The sequence below is a fragment of the Rosa chinensis genome, chromosome 7, assembly GCF_002994745.2.
Source record: "Rosa chinensis cultivar Old Blush chromosome 7, RchiOBHm-V2, whole genome shotgun sequence".
NCBI classification, from domain to species: domain Eukaryota; kingdom Viridiplantae; phylum Streptophyta; class Magnoliopsida; order Rosales; family Rosaceae; genus Rosa; species Rosa chinensis.
Window position 1 is genome coordinate 38,780,516 of NC_037094.1, and position 19,823 is coordinate 38,800,338.

The window sequence follows — 19,823 nt, forward strand, 5'->3', positions numbered from 1 at the left end:
TTAACAATGCAGAGGGAAGAAGGAAGTAGGTCGCCTGTTTGGTTATTATGGCTGCAGAAAAAAACCGTCTTGGCAATATACAGAAACAATATTTGTATGCAAACTAATAGATTAAGATTCCATATTACGAAAAGCACCAGCTTTATTCAAATGTTTATTGTAAAGCTAGTCACTAGCATTTCCCGACTTGCTAATTATAGAATAAACATTCAGATAATAGTACGAGTGAAGTAGATTGTTATACTGTTATGGTAAATATTAATGAATTTAATGCGAAGTCGCAGGCATATATGCCATAGCAGATGTAGTGCAGGTTAAATTAAGAACCTTTTTGAAACCATGACTACATTTCTTGAATCATAAACATAGACACTTGCGCAATATTCCCAGCAGTTGAAGGTGAACCATACTCATCAAAAAGGCGCATGAGATCGTCAAATTGCCGGTGTAAATCACCAAATATCTTGATGGGAGCCCTAAGTTGTAAGACACTTGGTTCACTAGAGAATATCCGTTCAGCACTATCACAAAGATCTGCTATTTCATTGCAATCCAAGAAAAATTGCCTGCGAACAGGAGGCTTCCATCCTTGTGGCTTTAAAAGATGTGCTATTACCTGGTAGTAAAAGAGAAAACTCATTAATAATGTGACCCCCAACTAGATATGTAGACATCACATGTAGGATGAAATAATCAACTGAAAACTAGGGCTGGGAGCACCACATTGGTGAATAATAGGTGACAGGATTATAATGTTCATTAGATAAGAAATCGGATAGAACATGCATGTTTATATAGCGTTATTCACGGTTTAACTATGTCAGGAGAATGGATACTCTCTTAATCTTTAACAAGCAAAAACATAGCCAAGGGAGTATTAGCTAGTACAGGATGATAGGTATTTCAAGCTCAGAAATGATAGGTTTTTTTATAAGCTTTGCTGGAAGCAACTAGTTACTTCCTGAAATGCCTCTTTATTTTAGTATGGTCTAGTCTGTCCAATACCTCCTTCCTTCCCGCCAACATACGCTACTAGGAGAGTAAGCAAGCTATACCTTGCTTGCTACATGATAATGCTTGCTTGCTAGAAAAGTGCCTTTATGCATTCACACATATACAATACATTTAAGCTCCAAAGTCCAAAGTCCAAACTTGGTTTTTCTTATATTGAGGGAAAACAAACGTAAATGTTTATAGTTTCTAACATAAAATAGCATTATCTGAATTAGATTTATCATTTATAACAGTTGAATGTGTTCATTCAATTTATCAAGTCTGAAAAATGAAAAGGGTACCTGTACCTTTTTGGGCACACTATTAATGGACATCTGCCGATCTAATAACTTCCTTGCTGCAGTTGCACACTCCGGGGTCCCATAGCTAACCCGCCTGCCTTCATTTTCAAACTGATCTATTGAAAGCTGCCTCAACATGCCGCCCAAAGCTCCCCCAGTCTCTGCAGCTACAACAACCTGAGATAGCGTAAACATCACATCAATGATGGATCCAAATAGATCTAAAGCTCGTGGCTCGAATAGAGACAGCTTATAATAGTGAGCAATCACAATCATATACTAACAGCTCTATGATGCACTCGCACTCCAGCTGACGGAATATTATTTGACCCAGCATTTTCAGGCTTGATCAAGGTAGATATTTGCTTCCCGCTTGGGGTAGCCTCTGAGCCACGATCTCTATCAGGTAACTCTACTTCTCCATTAAGTACTTGTCGTGCCTTGGCAGCAGCCAAAGTAGCGCTGATTGCCTCAGCTTCTGCTGCTGATGCTTCAACTAAATACTCTACACCTTTACTCAGTCTTCTACAGAATAATCAACATCCAGCATATATTTATAAGACCAAGAAGTACCGCTGACTGACTTCAAAGCTACAGCAAAATTTACACAGAAAAGTAACTAACCTAGATCCCTGGAGCAAGACATTTTCAGTGCTTATATCAGCATAAATGTCTCCATTTACAGGTGGGGCAACTGGATTTCCCAGCACAACAGCACCATCAGGTGCTGCTTCAGGCATTATCTGCCTCGTTCTTTCATCAATGAATCCATATCTTCCAGCAAACGGCCTGGTGGTAAATTAGACTGAGCGGCTGCAGCTACAGCATGCGAGGCTGCAGTTGTTGTTTCTGCAGCATGCGAGGCTGCAGTTGTTGTTTCTGCAGCAGCCAGATCTTCCGCAACCAGTAGGTCATCAAGCAACACCCCTACCACATAAAAACAACAATGAATATGCTTTTTCTTTACAGGAAACATAATTCACTAAAATAAAAAAGAATGCAGAATACTAATAACGAATTCACTAAACTTAGAAAGCTACAACCGGCAACAAACAAGAAACAAAAAGAACCAAACTAGAAGCTGTAAGATAGACGAGAACAAAAGTTCTCAAACTTGAAGAAATTAAAACAAAAAAGTGGAGAACTAGCCCTAAGCTCCAAAGAAACTGAAGCCCACAAATCATCCAGCTCCTCCCCACTCAAATCCTCAAAAATTCTTCTGTTTCTTTCCAGCCAAATCACCCAAAAGATAGCCATCACAACATATCTAAATGAACAGAACACCATTCCCCTCTTCCGCCCACCAAAAGATTCTGCCTTACTTAGCCTTTCAGATTGAAGTAGAAAGAGGAAATTGAGCAAGAGAAGGTTGTCCATCGAATGTCTAGAAGAAATTTACAAGTAAATTTCCCCGAAGATTCCAGCAACCACCTTCACCTATGGTCTGCATGAGACCATCGCCACACTATCTAATTGAGATTATAGAGACATAAGTTCCTTGACTTCATAATCATTCAAATTCCTCCGCTACCCAGTGATTTTTTCTTATAGAGGGGTTTGGAACCCAGACAAGCTGGGAGGCTCATCCCCACGCCTGACTTATTGTATTCGAATTAACATCGAGGGGGACGTAAAGCCTTGACCTCGTGCATATTACATGAATCCTCATAGAGTACATCCAGAACAACAACAAGATACTCATCTAACCAAACATCATTCAAATGATTACATGAATCCTCGCTACCCAGTGATATGCTTGAATGCTATCAACAGTAAAATTTCATTAGCTAATTCCATAATGAGAAAAAGCTTGAACAAAAGCCACCAAATAACAGCTTATAAATACATCCATTAACCACTACATAGCCACACCTAGAATGCCCTAAATATGCCCATTTCTTCCTAGCTGACTCCCCCTCAGGCACATTCCACGCAGAAACAATTAGAGAATTAATGAACGAATCAATAAGAGCTTGGCTGAAATTCGAGATATTTGTATGTTGCTGTTTGACGCGTAAATCCGGTAGGGGTGCAAACTGTTTCTTTTGAGCGAGTGATTGCGCAGGCGTGCCAGCACCGTGGGGTGCAGTCGTCGGGGTAGTCCCTTGACCTGACTTCTTCTTCAAGCGCTGTGGACGAGGAGAGCACCAACCTCGCCACAGGGTTCTTCTCTAGCCTTTCGGGAAAGGACTTTTTCCTTAGGGATAAGGACTTTGGATGTGATCTCTTCGGTCACCAAATCGATACTTAGTATTGTAGACTAAGCAGAGCAATCACTGGGAAGTTTGGAGAAAGCACGGGTTTTGCTAAAGCGTGACTTTAGCTTCGCTGGGTTGCGAGGGCGTTACCCTTGCTTCGCTGGTTATATCGGTGGCAGTAGCATTGCCAGTCGGCTCGCGAGGAGACTAGGACTGGAAGCACGGTCGCCGGGTTGATCTGGTGATGCTGACAGTCGGCTCTTGGAGGGACTAGGACTGGCGCACGGTCACCAGGTTTCAACGAGGTTGAAGGTTTGCTCCGAGGAGGCTTTGTAATCGCTGGGATTAGTTGATTTGAGAGAGGTCCTTGTTATGTCCTTGAATCCTAGTATTTATACCTAGGTCTTCGACTGTTCCTTGCTGCAGAAGGACTATTGATTGAAGTTCCCTATTCAATCTCTGCAACTTGACTCCAATAAGGTTTCGTTTTCCTTATGGATTACGGAATGGGCGAAGTTGTAACCCAAACCCAAGTAGGCTTATTTTTGGGCCGCAGGTATCGGCCCGCTGTGTAAATCCACTAAAGGATCTTGCCAAAATTACGTTTGGGCTCAAACATTGCCCCCCAGGCCCCGAAAGCAGGCCCGCGAAGATGTAACTGCTTGAAGGGGACTACAACGACGCGCCGGTCGCTTGAGACGATGTCATTAATGAAGGTTGCGTCCTTTCATGTGCAAAACGCCTTTCTGTCGTATCGTTTCCCTCACAAAATTCCTTATTTAAATCCACGACCGCGAGACCTGTCACATCAGAAACCCTTCTAGTCTCTTAAACCCAGAAAAATCCATTTCTTCCGCTCCCTCCTTCGCAGAAACCCAGAAATGGCTCCCCTAAAGAAAATAGTTATCGATCAAGAGGAAGAGTTAAACGAAAAAGTTGCCCACACTTGGGGAACCAACATCGGTGTCCGCATTCGTCTCCAAACTCCTATCCATCGACCACTGCTCCTTCGATTCTCCGACCATCAAACCGGACTGGGTCCAGTGCCACAAGATGCTATTCCAGCCGACGCCATCGCTCTCTACTATCTACCAGTCCGTCGGCCCATTCCAGTCCTCCGAAGGACCCCTGGAGATTTCAGTAGCTGGGGCGCCCAAAACCATAGAGCCAAAATAGGGCATTGGCCATCCTCCACTAGTGCAGCAGAGACTTCTTGGTATCGCGCAATGCGGGCGAGGGATCTGGCTCACTGGAACGCAGCAGGCATCACGCATACTATCGACCTATGTTTCAAACTTCCTCGCGGTGGCAATCGCTCACCGCTCGCTGCTTTCCTTTGTTTCTGGAATACCGCCACCAACACATTTGACTTTAGATTTGGTCAAATGAGTATTACTCTGTTGGATATTCTCGCCATCACTGGCCTGCCCATCGATGGAGAACCCTATGTGCATGGTCAATTCGATTCTGTCAACTTCACTTCGACCATGGCCCAGCACGATCGAAGCGCCCACAGCCGCTCCTACCCGCAATGGTTGGCGTATTACAGCCGGGAACACAATGCGACCGGCGGAATTGCCTTCCTGGAGTATTGGCTCTGCAAGTTCATATTCTGAACCTCTTCCTGCAAGCCCACTGGTACTTGGACTCTCCTGGCGACGGCCCTCTACAACGGCCGCAACATCGGGCTTGGGCAACCAGTGTTAGGAGCCCTCTACCGCATGTTATACCAGGCCACAATGCATCCATTTGAGACTAGCATGTCTGGCCCCTTTTGGATTTTGGATTTTGGATTTTGGATTTCTGGATCCAGACTTACTTTCCATTCTTCCGTCGCGATGACATCCCGCTACTCCCACCGGCTGACCAACTCTTAGGTCGGTGGTTCAGCCGCGAGGGAAGGTACTCATCCCCCCCTTACTCCGAGTGTTTTTCTTACCTGTACCTCTTAAATGAGATGCCATACTGCGACATAATTTTGGGTAGAAGATTCCCCTCTTTACTTGAATATGGCTTTCTTCCCGGCGATCCTCGCTACACTGATCGCTCACGCTTGGTCTTTCGCTGCGCGATCTCCTGCTCAGACATCAGGATCGCTGCCGAGGAACTCAGCTTCGAGCTTTAGGCTCCTAATCATTTTTCTTGCCAATTCGGCCTTGTCCAATTGGTGCCATTCCCTCTATACGACGCCTGGAACTACAACACTTCCTGGCGCAGATTCGGGCCCCTTCTCGGACCTGTACCGGAGCAAAGTATGCTCGCGCTGGTTGATCTTCCTGATTGGGCTCAGGCCATCGACATCGTGGACGGGACTGAAGAAGGATATGAGACATGGTGGGAAGAGGTCTCCGTCAATTGCTGGACTCAGCAGGACAACGAACTCTTCACAGCACTCTTTGGAGAACTGAAAAACCCCTATCCTGTCGATGTTGAAATGCTCGCTCGCTTCCCTGAGGATGCGACACGATCCCAGCCTCTTCCGGTGACACAACCGATGCGAGCTCCTCGCCCGGTCCAGGCTGGTATTGTAATCTGCGAGCCCCCTCTGGAGGTAAGTATCTGAGCCTTATCTTCTATAATTTTCCTTTCACTTTCTACTCACCCCTCGCTGTGTCAGGGAACTATGCCACGTTCTGGCGCTCGCACAATCCGTGCTTCCCCGGCCGCTGGCCAGTCTGGAAAGCAGAAGGTAGTGCTCGCAGAGCTTGAAGCTGAGGATTCTTCCTCTGACAACGATAATCCGTAAACTGTGAGAACCCTCTACTCTTAGGATTATGCCTCTCTGTGAGTCAAGTCTAACTTTGCAATTTTGGCAGATCGCGGCTGCTTTGGCTCGCAAGCGCAACCGCTCGGACCCTCGCACTGACCCATGGGAAGAGGATGAACCACTCGCTGATCGACTGGTAAGAGATAGGAAAATCATACTAGAAATCATCCATCTTTTAGCCCAATTCCTATAACTGTTTCACCCGCAGGTTCGTCGCCGGTCCTCCGGACACGCTGGGGAAGGCTCTTCGGCTGCTGGTGAAGGAACAACTGCCCTCCAGGCTCAAACACTTACGGTTTCTAGTAATCTCCCACCTCTCGCCAGCAACGCGAGCGATGTGCATTTGGCTTTGATTCTGGTGCAGGTCATAGACGACAGTTCACCTGAGCTGGAAGAAGGAATAGCCCCTTCAGACTCGCCGCCTGAGGAACCGATCGCTGCACAACCCCTAACGCAGGTAGCGCTTAATCCCATTCCTAATGAAGCAATTCAAGAGCCCACGCCGATAGCAATCCTGCACGAGCCTCTAGCCACAGAGGTACACTTTCTCTTGAACAAAAGGCCTCAGTCCTTGTTTTATTTTCTGTGTACTCTAATAAGTCCTCTTTAACCACGAAATCCTGATCCTGTCGGGAAAACAGCTACCACTGCGGAGGTACCTGTCGCTGATCCAGCGGAACCCATCTGTAGAGATATGGTGATCCAGGAGCCTGCCCCCCATGTCCCTGAAGTGGGAGAAGGAGCGAATGTCGAACCGGAGCCAGAAGCGGTCCTTGTTATAGAGCCTCAGGAGGCCCCTACTGCTGCTGATGCTGATGCTCCATCGCCCGAGCCTCCTTCCAGGCTGGAAAGGCTTGTTCGCTTACTCGAAGTGACTCCTCCAGGAGTTATAGATGAAGCGAGAGATGGGTTATAGCGACTTCTGAGTCCCGAGATCCTACTACCGGGTGCGTCCGCCAGAGTTCAGGAATACTTGATGGTTCTCCGCCACGAGCGAACTATTACTGAGGCTGAGTTCACTGAGATATATGAGCTATTACAAAACCTTCCTGAGCGGATCAATGAACGAATGACCGCGATCGCACAAGCGAGGCAAGCTCAGGCCCACTATCAAGGCCTTGCACAACAGACAGAGACATCTCGCGATTTCTTGGGCGATAGAGCTATCCTTGTTAGAGACTTGCAGATTACACAGAACCATCTTCGGACTCAAATCCAAGAACTGCAAGCCTAGTTGACTGCGGTGACGGCTCGGCTTGAGCATGAGGAGCCTCTGCTAGAGCAACCCCTAGCGGCCTTCGAAGCAATGTCCCAAAACTTAGCTCAGGCTCGCGAAGCAACCGGACAAGCGGAGCGAGCTGCTGCCGACGCCAGTTTTCGTCTGGACGAGCACCTACTTCGCTTGACCCATGCGGGCCGAAAACTTTAGGCCTCTATCACTATTAGGCCCAGTTTGTATGAATAATATTATATTTATCTGCTTGGCCCAAATATACGCTCAATTTTTGAATTAATCTTTACCTTTATTGCCATTGAAGTTGGTTTGACAAAATAATCTCGAAACAGAGCGGTTATCTCCTTGAAGACTGCCCCGCTTCCCACGCGTTTTCAAGTACCTTCATTTCCGAGATCTTTGCATTTAATTCCACTGATACTCTTATTGATGGCGTTGAAAGTACTTCAACCGTCCATCGCACGGTTGAGGCCACTGAACTTGGCTCTATAAATATCAACACTTTGGGAAATTGATAAGCACCAGCAAGTATGGCTTTCCCAGAGATAGTTTCGCAAACCTTACTTCTCTTTCTTCACTTTCTGAGATCTTCTCCCCATAGCCTCATCCTCAGCCCCAAATTCATAGGCTTCATGGCTTAATCTCAAGACCTGGGTAGGCCTCATGGCCTAATCTCAGGTCCAGTGGCATGTCTTTGGTTTCTGAAAATCTGGATGAACTTGCCAGTCTCAGTTAAACCGAAGAACATGTCACGCTCCTAACGCGGCAGAACCCTATTCTGAGGGGTCCCTCTTCTCAGACTGTTCGCATGGAGCAAAAGGGAGAAGGGAGGAAGGCCACTTTGAGGCCGCCTGCTCTTCTTCCGCCGTCTACCTCCAGGGCCCGACTACAAGGCTTCTGTTTTTCCCCTGGAGGTAGATGTGGTTGTGAGTCGCGCTCGCTCTGGATACCAACTCCATCCCGGAGGATATCCAACTAGAAGGGTTGGGATGGGGTATTTCCTTCCCCTTTCTTCCGGTACAAATGAGAGCAGCGGCGACTCAGATCAGAGGAGGATCTGGGTGAAGAGAGGAAGAGTGCCAGCGGTACGGCCCAATTTGCTTCTCACCACCACAAGATCCAGGAACTCTTAGAAGATCTGCAATCCTTATGTTTCTTTAAGCCACTTTTGGCCTTGTAATTGTAAATGTAACTGTTTCAATTTGTACTGCTTTTGGCCGCAAAGCCACTATGAATGAATGTTTTTTAGCACAAGTAAGAAACATTGTTCTAAAAATAAAGCCTCATGTATAGGCCATCTAGTATATTCTTAACACACATTGTCAAGGAAAAAATATAACAAAAATAAGGCCTCAAAAGAAGGCCTAGAATTAATCAAAACAAGGCCACAACCAAAGGAAGGCCTCATGTTACAAAGTGTATAGAGTGTTGCCCCCCTAGTATTCGTAGGTGAAGCAAACATATGAGACGAAGGCCACGAAATAAGGCCTGAATGTCGAAATAATGCGAGCCAAGGAAAAATATGATTGCCCCCCAGTCTGGGTCGAAGGTTGATCGGGTGGATCGTCGGACTCCCAAACACTAGGGTAATATTTCTTCAGGAATCGCCCGTTGATGGGATTGCGATGGATGTCGCCGTCCAAATCCTTGAGATGAAAAGCCCCGCGCTCCAAAATGCGATGAATAACAAGGGTCCTTCCCAGCGAGGAGTCCACTTACAGCGACCGGTCAATTTCTCGCCAAAAGGCAAGACAGCTTTCCAAACAAGGTCTCCTTCTTTATAACTGCGGCCACGTGTCTGCTTATCATAGGTGCGGGCGATGCGCTGTTTTTCCATTACTAAATTATCCAATGCTGCCAAGCACTGCTCGCTTAAGTCTTCGTGTTCTTGCCACATTGCCTGGACATAATCTTCACCGATCAAGTGGTGCTGATCTTGCACACGTAAGGAATGAACGTTGATCTCCAAGGGTAAAACTGCATCATGACCAAACATTAATGCATAGGGTGTGGTAGCAGTGGGATTCCTCTTGGAGGTGCGATAAGCCCAGAGCGTCTCATACAAAGTGTCGTGCCACTGTCGAGGGTTTTCGATTAGCGTCTTCTTTAACAGGGTAATAATAATCTTGTTGCTGGCTTCTGCTTGACCGTTGGACTGGTCATAATATGGAGTGCTGTGGATAAACTGGATACTGAAATAGTTGACAAGTTGCTCGACAGGACCTCCCATGAAAGCTGCCCCCCGGTCTGAAACAAGCACCTCGGGGATACCAAACCTGCAGATAATGTTACGAAAGATGAACTGGCGAATGGTAGCACCAGAAGCCTTCTTCAACGGTTCAGCTTCAACCCACTTGGTAAAGAAGTCAGTAGCCACAATGATGAACTTGTGTTGGAGGGAAGAATGTGGGTGAATCATCCCGATCAAGTCCAATGCCCAACCTCGCGCAGGCCACGGCTTAATGATAGGTTGCATGGGAATGTTAGGAACATGCTGGACCTGACCGTGTGCCTGACAGTCCTGACATCCTTTAGCAAAAACGATACAGTCCTTCAAGATGCTAGGCCAATAATACCCATGTCTTCTAATAAGCCACCTCATCTTAGGTCCCGCTTGATGAGCGCCGCAAACCCCTGTATGTGCTTCGCGCATTAGTCGTTTTGCTTCGTGGCCATACACGCAGCGAAAATCTATGCCATCCTCTCCGCGGCGACGCAGCTCATCGTCCCTGAGGAAGTAATTTAAGGCAAGAAAACGAGTCCTCTTGTCAGCTGTTTGGTCTGGCTGCTTGAGGTATTGGATCAATGGAATGCGCCAATCAACGTCAATAGGTTCGAGGGCAGCGACGACTGGATCATCCGGAGGGTCAGGCCGTACGAGCCATGAAGGCAGTGTGCGACGCTCAACTTTCAGGATGCGTTCGCGAACTCCATATTTCAATGTAATGCCTGTTGCCAACTGAGCGAGATCATTGGCCGCGAAGTTGCGCTCGCGAGGGATGTACTCAAAACCAACGTCGTCAAACTGATCCAGTAACTCAACGGCGCGGTTCAGGTAGGGGACGAGCAAGCAGCTCGCACATCTGTATACGTTTTGAAGCTGATTTATCACAAGCAAAGAATCGCCGCGGACCTGAACCTCTCTGACCCCTAGTTCCAGTAAGACTTCTAGGCCAATAATAAGGGCCTCGTACTCAGCTTGGTTGTTTGAACACTTAAACTCCAGTTGGAAAGAATAAGAAAAACGATCGCCCGCTGGGTTTTCCAAGACAACACCTGCCCCTGCTAATGTTTCAGTTCTTGAACCATCAAAAAACAATACCCATGGCTGTAAGGAGATTGTAGCTTGATACCATATGGCGTACTCTGGAATGCTCGCCAAATCTGGTCGGGTGATAGTAATGGGCGCTATCTCTAACTCTCTCACCATCGAGATATCCAGAGTAGGGTGATGTGCCAGAAAGTCTGCGATGGCCTGTCCTTTTACTGCTTTCTGAGGAACGTATGGTAGCGAGAATTCGGACAAGGCCAATACCCATTTGCCAATGCGGCCTCTGAGGATAGGTCGCGATAGCATGTACTTGACCAAGTCGGTTTGAGCAATGATGCAAGTAGTAAAAGATAACATATAGTGTCGCAACTTGCATGCGGAGAAGTACAATGTAAGGCACAGCTTTTCCATTAGAGTATATCTGGTTTCGCAGTCTGTAAGTGTCCTGCTGAGGTAGAAAATAGCATGCTCGATGCCCTCTTCATCATCCTGGGCGAGCAAGCTGCCAATGGAAGCTTCAGTTGCTGATATATATAACTTCAATGGAAATCCAGCCCTCGGAGGAACAAGCACAGGTGGACTCGCGAGGTAGGTCTTGATTCTGTCAAAAGCCTCTTGATGTTTAGGCTCCCACACTAACTCAGCCTGACCTTGTAGTTTCAGTAATGGGGAGAAAGGCTGGATTTTACCGACAGAGTTAGAGATGAAACGTCTCAGGAAGTTGATCTTACCCAGCAAGCGCTGCAACTCCTTCTTTGTTCGTGGGGCGGTGGCGTTGATGACCGCACTTGCTTTGTCTTCAGGGACTTCGATGCCCCTCTGATGGACAATGAATCCTAGAAAATCTCCTGCTTGAACTCCAAACATGCATTTGGCTAGATTCATCCTGAGCTTGTGTTGGCGCATGCGTTCAAATACCTTTCTGAGATCGGTGATATGGTCACCTTTCTTCTGAGACTTCACCACTACGTCATCGATGTAGACCTCTAAAATTTTTCCAAGTATGTCATGGAAGATCAGGTTCATGGCTCGCTGATACATTGCTCCGGCATTTTTTAGTCCAAAAGGCATAACCACATATTCAAAAACGCCCGCGAAGCTGGGACAACGGAATGCGGTTTTATGTCTGTCTTCTTCTGAGACCGGAATCTGGCGATACCCTGCGGTGCCGTCCATGAAAGATAATAATTCATGTCCTGCTACGGCGTCTACTAACATATCCGCGACCGGCATGGGGTAGACGTCTTTAGGTGTAGCGACATTAAGGTCTCTGTAGTCAACGCAGACCCTCATCTTGCCATTCTTCTTGCGAACTGGCACGATATTGGATAGCCACTGATTGTACTTGGCTACCCTGATAATGCCTGATTTATGCATTTTTTCGACTTCCTCTTTGACGAGGACTTGGGTCTCAGAATTCATTCGTCGCGGCTCTTGTTTCACAGGCCTCTTGTCAGGGAGTGTTGGTAGTTGATGGCAAACTAAGTCCGGTGATAGGCCTGGCATATCCTCATACTTCTCCGCGAAGCAGTCTTTGAATTCATGTAATAACTCAATGAGCCTCCGTTTCTCGCTAGGCTCTAAGTTAGCGCTAATGGCCACTTCCATAGGCTCATCTGCTATTCCGAGATTGACTTTCTTGGTAGGATCTCTGACTTTAGAAGGTGTATCGTCCAGCGCTGCTGGAGCGAGCTGAATATCTACCTCAGCCTCTTGTTCCTGGTCAGAGAGCTCCTCATGGACGACCTCTAAGGTTGCGACCCGATCGTAGGCCTCTTTCTCCACTAAGTACGATGATAGTCTTTCGTACAGCGAGTGGAAGGCCTCTATCCCTCCTTCTGGAAGGTCGTAATCCATTAATCATTTAAGGGTTTGGGCACAGCGTGGCCAGGCCTTTCCAAGCCTTCTTTTGCGAGCGTCAGCCCCCATTGTGCCAATTCAGAGGTCGTCACCCCCGTGGGGCGGCCTTTGTCATCGATGCCACCGACCTGTAATGGAGTGATAGGCTCCAAATAGTACCTGGCATCTACCTAGTTCGCGGAAACGGGAAATGGACGAGGGTCCGCTTGAATCACCTCCTCTTTATCTGTCTTCCGGTTCCACATAACGAGCTCCTGATGAAGAGTCGACGGAACATAATAGCTCCTATGCATCCAGTCTCGGCCCAGAATAGCACTGTAGGCCGCATAACAATCTGTCACAAAGAAAGCATAAACTCCCTCAGCTGGGCCAACCTTGATGCGCAAGAAAAGAAGTCCCAAGGTCTTTGTCACAGTCCCTGCGAAGTTCTTGAGCGTAAGGGATGTGGACTGGATCTTCTCCCTCTTGATTCTGAGCAAGTGCATGGTTCTGGTAGTGACCACATTAACGGCAGCACCGGTATCTACGATGATCTTGCTAACCTTGATGCCACCAACGTCTGTAGTTATATATAGAGGTCTCATGTGCTGGACCATCGCAGGTGTTGGTTTGGTGAAGCTCATGAAGAATTCTTTGCTATGAGCATCCTCCGTATCAGGCAAAGCTGCTTCTTCCACAGGTGTCGTGGCCGCTGATGTGATCTGCAAGGGTTGCACATTGTTTTCCCCAGTTTCGACGCATTCCTGAGCGGCGACCGACAGTGTATACCGCACGGGAAGCACGTAGACCATATTGCAAGACGTATCAACCACGTCGGTCTCCTCCATATCGTCATGTAGATTAAGCTTGGGTTCTTTAGAAGGGGTGTCAGTGTTGAACTGCTTAGCCAACCGACCGACCAACGACTCCTCTGTAAGGCCTTTGACCTCACACTGCTCGCGTTCCTGTACTACAAGTGTCTGTTTGGGCGAGCCTGGCTCCGGTTCCCCTTCTGCGCTGACCTTGGGGGAGGCGACCACTACACTCTGGACCCTTTTTGGCCTCCAATGTAAGGTCGGTAGTCTGTTCCTTGCCCCCCAGTCTCTTGAAAACTGAAGGTTTAACCTCTGGTTCTTCGCAAAATAACCTACGCCTAACATGAGGTCGCCTTGCCGGCGAAGTTTCCGTTCGAGTTGGCGGAGGTATCCTTTCTTCAGTGATCCTGCAAAAAACACTGGGCTTGTCTGCCCCTGTTGCTTGTTTTCTGGAGGCTGCGGGGAGCCACTAATGGCTTGGCAGCGAGTGCCTCCGTTTCCTTCTGATACTGTTCCGACGATTTGACCAATTGCGAAGGCTTCATCAGGCCCTGATCCAGAGCCTCTAGAGCGCGCTTGGCTTCCCCGAACCTATGTTGCAATTTCCTTTTCTTAGAAAAGCTTATTTCCACTGCCTTCCCTTTTTCCCTGGTGTACCACTTTCCTTCTTTAATGGTGGCAGCTGGAGCAGGTGGGATGTCGGGCTTGGTTAGAACGTCCTTTCGTTCGTTCGTGGCCTTCTCCGCTTGTTTCTGATCGACCGCGGCTACTTTCAGTTTCCTGAACAAGTTGGAGTCCTTGGGGATGGTGGCGATTCCACCCTCTCCTTGTCTCTTGGGCTAGAAGGCTGATAGTTTCGCGATGGTGAGGCCCACTTAATGGGTGGGAGAGAGCCAAAGCGAAACGTCTGCTCGACCTCTTCATGTGACACTTGGATGCCACACTCTTCTTTGCATCGCGAGCATAGGATCACTGGTGAGGCTTTCCTGACTGATTTAGTTGTCTACTGCGCAGGGACCTCATCCTCGGTAGACTTTCCTTCTCGCCCCTTGGTATTTAAATCCAAGGTTGGTTTCCTCTATTTCTGCCTGGACCAGTTTACATAGACCATATTGATCCCGGTGTCAGGAAAAGGGTTCAAGTCTACGAGCGTTGTCGCCTGTACTGGAGCTTCCACCTGCAAACTGCCATTATTGAGCCATACCTGGATCTGGTCTTTGAGTTTCACACAGTCTGCGGTATTGTGGTTCCACAAGTTGTGGAATTTGCAGTACTTCTTCCCTTTCAGCTGGTCCGGTCTAGGAAAAGGCCCAAAATCGGTCTTCACCATCTTTGCGGCGATCATCTCATCCAAGATCTCATGTGACTTATTGGCATCGTAAGTATATGTCGTGAACTTAGGTTTGGTGAAGGCCATGGTTTTGAATTTGACAGGTTCTTTGGATATTTTCAGCTGCTTCAGGGCTGGATTCTTCTTCTCGGTTAGCTCATAAGCAGCGACATCATTCTCCTCTTCTTCTTCGTCATCCTGAAACACTTCTTCAGTGTGGTGATGGTAGTAAGGGTCATAGGTAGCTGGCTGGTAGCTCAGGGACGCTACGGTGCGATGCTTTCCTGGCATATATGTCCCTTTGGATGCATTCTTCCTAGCGTCTGTTTCTCTGAGGAGATGTTCAAAGCTGCCAACCTCTGTGATGAGTTCTCCCATTGATTGGATCATGCTGCCATGTTGCTTTTTCCGTTGGCGAGGTTCCAAACCCTTGACCGCCAGTTTGACTAACTCCTTCTCGAGCAGGATGACATTAAGCTTGGCTTTCTGAATTTGGAAGCGCTGAAGATAGGCCACAGCAGACTCTGTAGGCTGTTGGGCCATCTGAGTGAGAGAAGCCAAGTCGACCTCAGGCTCAATGGCTCCAAAGGTTTCTCGAAACAGCTTTTCCATCGCGGGCCAATCTGCGACGGTCCCTGGCCGAAGTTTGGAAAACCACCTAAAGGCAACGCCTGAGAGAGAAGTGCCAAAGATCCTGCATTTGAGGATGTCATCATTCTGGTACTGGCCGCATTGTACCCTAAACCTGGCTAGATGTGTAGCCGCGTTCTCTGTATCTTCTCCTGAAAAAGTAGAAAATATGATATTTTTATAACCCCTGGGAAAGGGCGCGAGCATCACATGCGGTGGGAAAGGTCCCTCATAGACCCCATCAACCTGATTCCTAGGATTAGCCAGCCTGATCATCTCTTCTACCTCGTCGCGTCTCACATACTCCAGACCCGGAGGAGGAGGAGGAGGTGTTGCCACAGTATGGCTGGCAGCCTGCAAGGGTAGTGCCTGGTTCAAAGCCCCTCCTCCTTCTCCTACATGTACCACGTGGGTTGTAGCTGGTTGCTGAAGAGTTACTGCGGGGATGGGCATTTCTTTTGCCAGGGCTGTTATCTTAACCAGGTTACCCGTCTGGTCAATACCATAATAGCTTCCTGGTAGCTCTTGATACACATTTTCTGCCCCGTCGCTATCATATTGGATAAAAGTGGTAGAACCAGATGCGTTTCCAATAACCCTCGACGTTGGATGCTTCTGTCTGGTGGTCTGTTCATCTGCCGAGGTGTCCTTTTCTTTGCTGCCACCGATAACCAGAGCTTGCTCTTTGCCTTTCTGTGGCGTAGCGCCAACGGTTGCTGCCGGTGTAGCGGTACTGCTGCTAGCTTTTTCTCACTGATTAGGCAGTACGTACTTGCTAGAGCCAGACGGCTGGCCAAGAGAACCGAGGAGAGCATTAGGGTCCCCTAAAGCCTTGTTCAGCACTTCTCTTGCTTGGTTCAGCTCGGCTCTCTGCATGGCCACCTCGGTTGCGAGGCCAGCGCCGTCCTTGCGAAGATCTGCCATATTTGATGCAGTCTGCTGAGTTTAGTTCGCGATGGCCGCCAAGATCTCTTTTTGGTGCTGACTATGCTGACTAGCGACCACCGTGACATGAGCCCTTACTGCACTTTCTGATTGTACGATCTGTTGTTGGGTATCTACTGCATGTTGGGTGATGCGCTGGTCTAACTCGCGCATGCGCTGGTCAGTCTTCGCTTGTTCCCTTTCAAAATCAGCCAGTATAAACTGGCGGTGATTTTCAATGTTCTCCATGATGATCGCGAACCTCACCTCTGAGGTCGCTCCTTCTGGAATAGGCTTCGCGACAAAAGCCTTTATTCCTCCACTTTCCACTGTATTAGGAACAGCGGTAGCGACAACATTGACGGCAGCGCTGGCTTGTTGAGTAGTAACATTCTGGCCCTCAGTAGTGGCCGGGTGATTCTCTTCCCGTTGAGTAGACATGTCGGATGATTGAGCAGGATGAGAGAATCGTTGAATTACTTGTTCTTCAGAAAGACCACGACAGTCCGCGCGAGAGTGCGGTCTGTAACTAGAGGTCTTGTGTCTTGAGCAGTTAGCGTAAACCTTTTGGTAAGGGTTTTCGCTCGACTTCCCAATGGCTGTGTTCACGAAGAGACACTATTACAGGTCCCACTGGGCGTGCCAAAATGTTTGACGCGTAAATCCGGTAGGGGTGCAAACTGTCTCTTTTGAGCTAGTGATTGCGCAGGCGTGCCAGCACCGTGGGGTGCAGTCGTCGGGGTAGTCCCTTGACCTGACTTCTTCTTCAAGCGCTGTGGACGAGGAGAGCACCAACCTCAACACAGGGTTCTTCTCTAGCCTTTCGGGAAAGGACTTTTGCCTTACGGATAAGGACTTTGGATGTGATCTCTTCGATCACCAAATCGATACTTAGTATTGTAGACTAAGCAGAGCAATCACTGGGAAGTTTGGAGAAAGCACGGGTTTTGCTAAAGCGTGACTTTAGCTTCGCTGGGTTGCGAGAGCATTACCCTTGCTTCGCTGGTTGTATCGGTGGCAGTAGCACTGGCAGTCGGCTCGCGAGGAGACTAGGACTGGAAGCACGGTTGCCGGGTTGATCTGGTGATGCTGACAGTCGGCTCTTGGAGAGACTAGGACTGGCGCGCGGTCACCGGGTTTCAACGAGGTTGAAGGTTTGCTCCAAGGAGGCTTTGTAATCGCTGGGATTAGTTAATTTGAGAGAGGTCCTTGTTATGTCCTCAAATCCTAGTATTTATACCTAGGTCTTCGACTGTTCCTTGCTGCAGAAGGACTATTGATTGAAGTTCCCTATTCAATCTCTGCTACTTGACTTCAATAAGGTTTCGTTTTCCTTATGGATTACGGAATGGGCGAAGCTGTAACCCAAACCCAAGTAGGCTTATTTTTGGGCCGCAGGTATCGACCCGCTGTGCTAAATCCACTAAAGGATCTTGCCAAAATTACTTTTGGGCTCAAACAGTTGCATCCAGAAAAAATTACTTACGGGTAATCTTAAGTTCTTAACCTCAAGAAACAAAAGCATTATACATGCAAAACCTCAGAGGGGCTAGTCATCCATCAACATCTTATTAGCATTGAGTGAAACTATGTTCATGCCAATAGGATCCAATGCATTTTGTGATTTACAAATATTTACTACGTTGTTAAATACAAGTCTTAACGTAGGGGAACTGAAAAACAGCTAGATGAATTGTTGATTATATCTTACCACCACGTAGACCACCGTATATAAATATCAGGTCACCAACCGCAGCAGCTGCATGCCTGCAACGCCGTGTCAATTCAACTGCAGCATCTCCACCAGCTGCATCAGCGCTGTATCTACCTGTCCTTGGACTCGTGACAACAGATTTTGTATCGCACCAAACCCCGGCTGCAGTATCCAACACTGTAGACAATAGAAATATGAGAATTCGTAAGGTCACATATGATGGAGAATCTGTTGAAAACAAAGGAAACTTTTCACCAGAAAACAATAGCAGAACTTAAAGAAAGCTACATGTATCTGTTTCTCATAGAAGCTTAGTTACTTTCCCTAAATTTTATACCCCCTGCTACCACTCTTTTAACTTTGAAAGAATTATGATAAGTTAAAACTATAATCAAGTACCTGCAACACTTGATGAATCTTCAACCATGCGCCCACCACCAAGGGCCCCTCCGGAAACATGCAAGCGTGCATTAACAAAAACCTAGCATCATAATATGCACGCAATTATTTTAGGAATGAAAGTTTCAATAGGAAAGCACTTGGTGAGGACATGCAATAAGTGAATGCCAAAACCTACTGCTGCATGTTGATATCTGGGAGAAGGGGAGACGCCAGGAGCAATTGCCCATTCCCGACGGCCTTCCCTATGTTTGGCAAGGCCATATGCACTTGCCAATGGCTGCAAGAAAAAAAACAAGAAACAGTTTGAGCCTAATTCACAGTGAAGAGATGTTACTAATAGAAGGAACAGCTTGCTTCATAAAATTGGAAAACAAAGGGGAAACAAAACCACATTTAAAAATACGACCTACGTAAGGGAACCAAATGGCTATGTTATACATTTCACAAATTTCAAACCCAAGCTATCTATTCCTACACACCAGATTAAGACTTTTTATTAACTTTTTACTTTCGTGTTAAAACTTAAAACTAACGAATTTTATCACATCTAAACTACCGTGCCCAATATGTAAAGTGAGACCAATTTGCAAATCAACCACTAAGAGTCTAAGACAAGACGATAAACCTATTTGACTCACCACACTGTTTGCATCCCTCCCTCTACAAAGGAGGAGAAGACCATCCGACCTTGCACTTGCACTTGCATACCTGGTCATATACAAAAGTAAATGAGCTAGTTGACTACACAATATCTTATTAAGGTACAAGCATGTTATTCAACCCACCATCTTCAGTGTGTAACAAGTCATAATGCATGTGAGTTAACAGATAACTTGATAGAATATTTTCTTTTATACGAACAAAATATTTTACTATATCCAGATAAATAAGCAAGAAAACCTCAAGATCAATTCTCTCACAATTCCAGTTCTAAATATCACCTAGAACCATATACTTGTGACACGTATAACAAGAGATTAACAGGCATCTGTTAACAGTTGTCAATATTGTAGTTAATTTGTACATCAACTTAAGCGTGACAAAGGTATTCAAGCTAACTTTTTTCTGGTCAAAAATGTCCTTGCATTACTAAAAAAGAGAAAAGGGCCATGCTTCCGGTTCAGGTTTCAAACATATGGGAAAGGACATGTTTTTTACTTTTGTTCATCATGAAACAAAATACTAATCCCACGCAGAGGATAGTAGGCATTTTCAAAGACAGCAATACAAAAAATGTGAAGCAGACTAAACTCCCCCAACCAAAAATCCACTTTTAGTTAGCCGATGTTACCAATTACATTCCCAGATCCTCGATCTCTTTATGACTTTCCAGGGCACATGTATGTATTGGTTAACATATTACATTCAGTGCTTCGGTTAGTCTTTGATACGTAGCTTTTATGA

At 46.9% G+C, this 19,823-nt stretch overlaps 1 pseudogene; it reads right to left on the reverse strand.

Annotated features, from left to right (window-relative positions):
• Positions 1–208: 208 nt before the first annotated feature.
• LOC112177901 lies at positions 209–19,169 on the reverse strand (annotated as a pseudogene).
• Between the last annotated feature and the right edge of the window lie 654 nt (positions 19,170–19,823).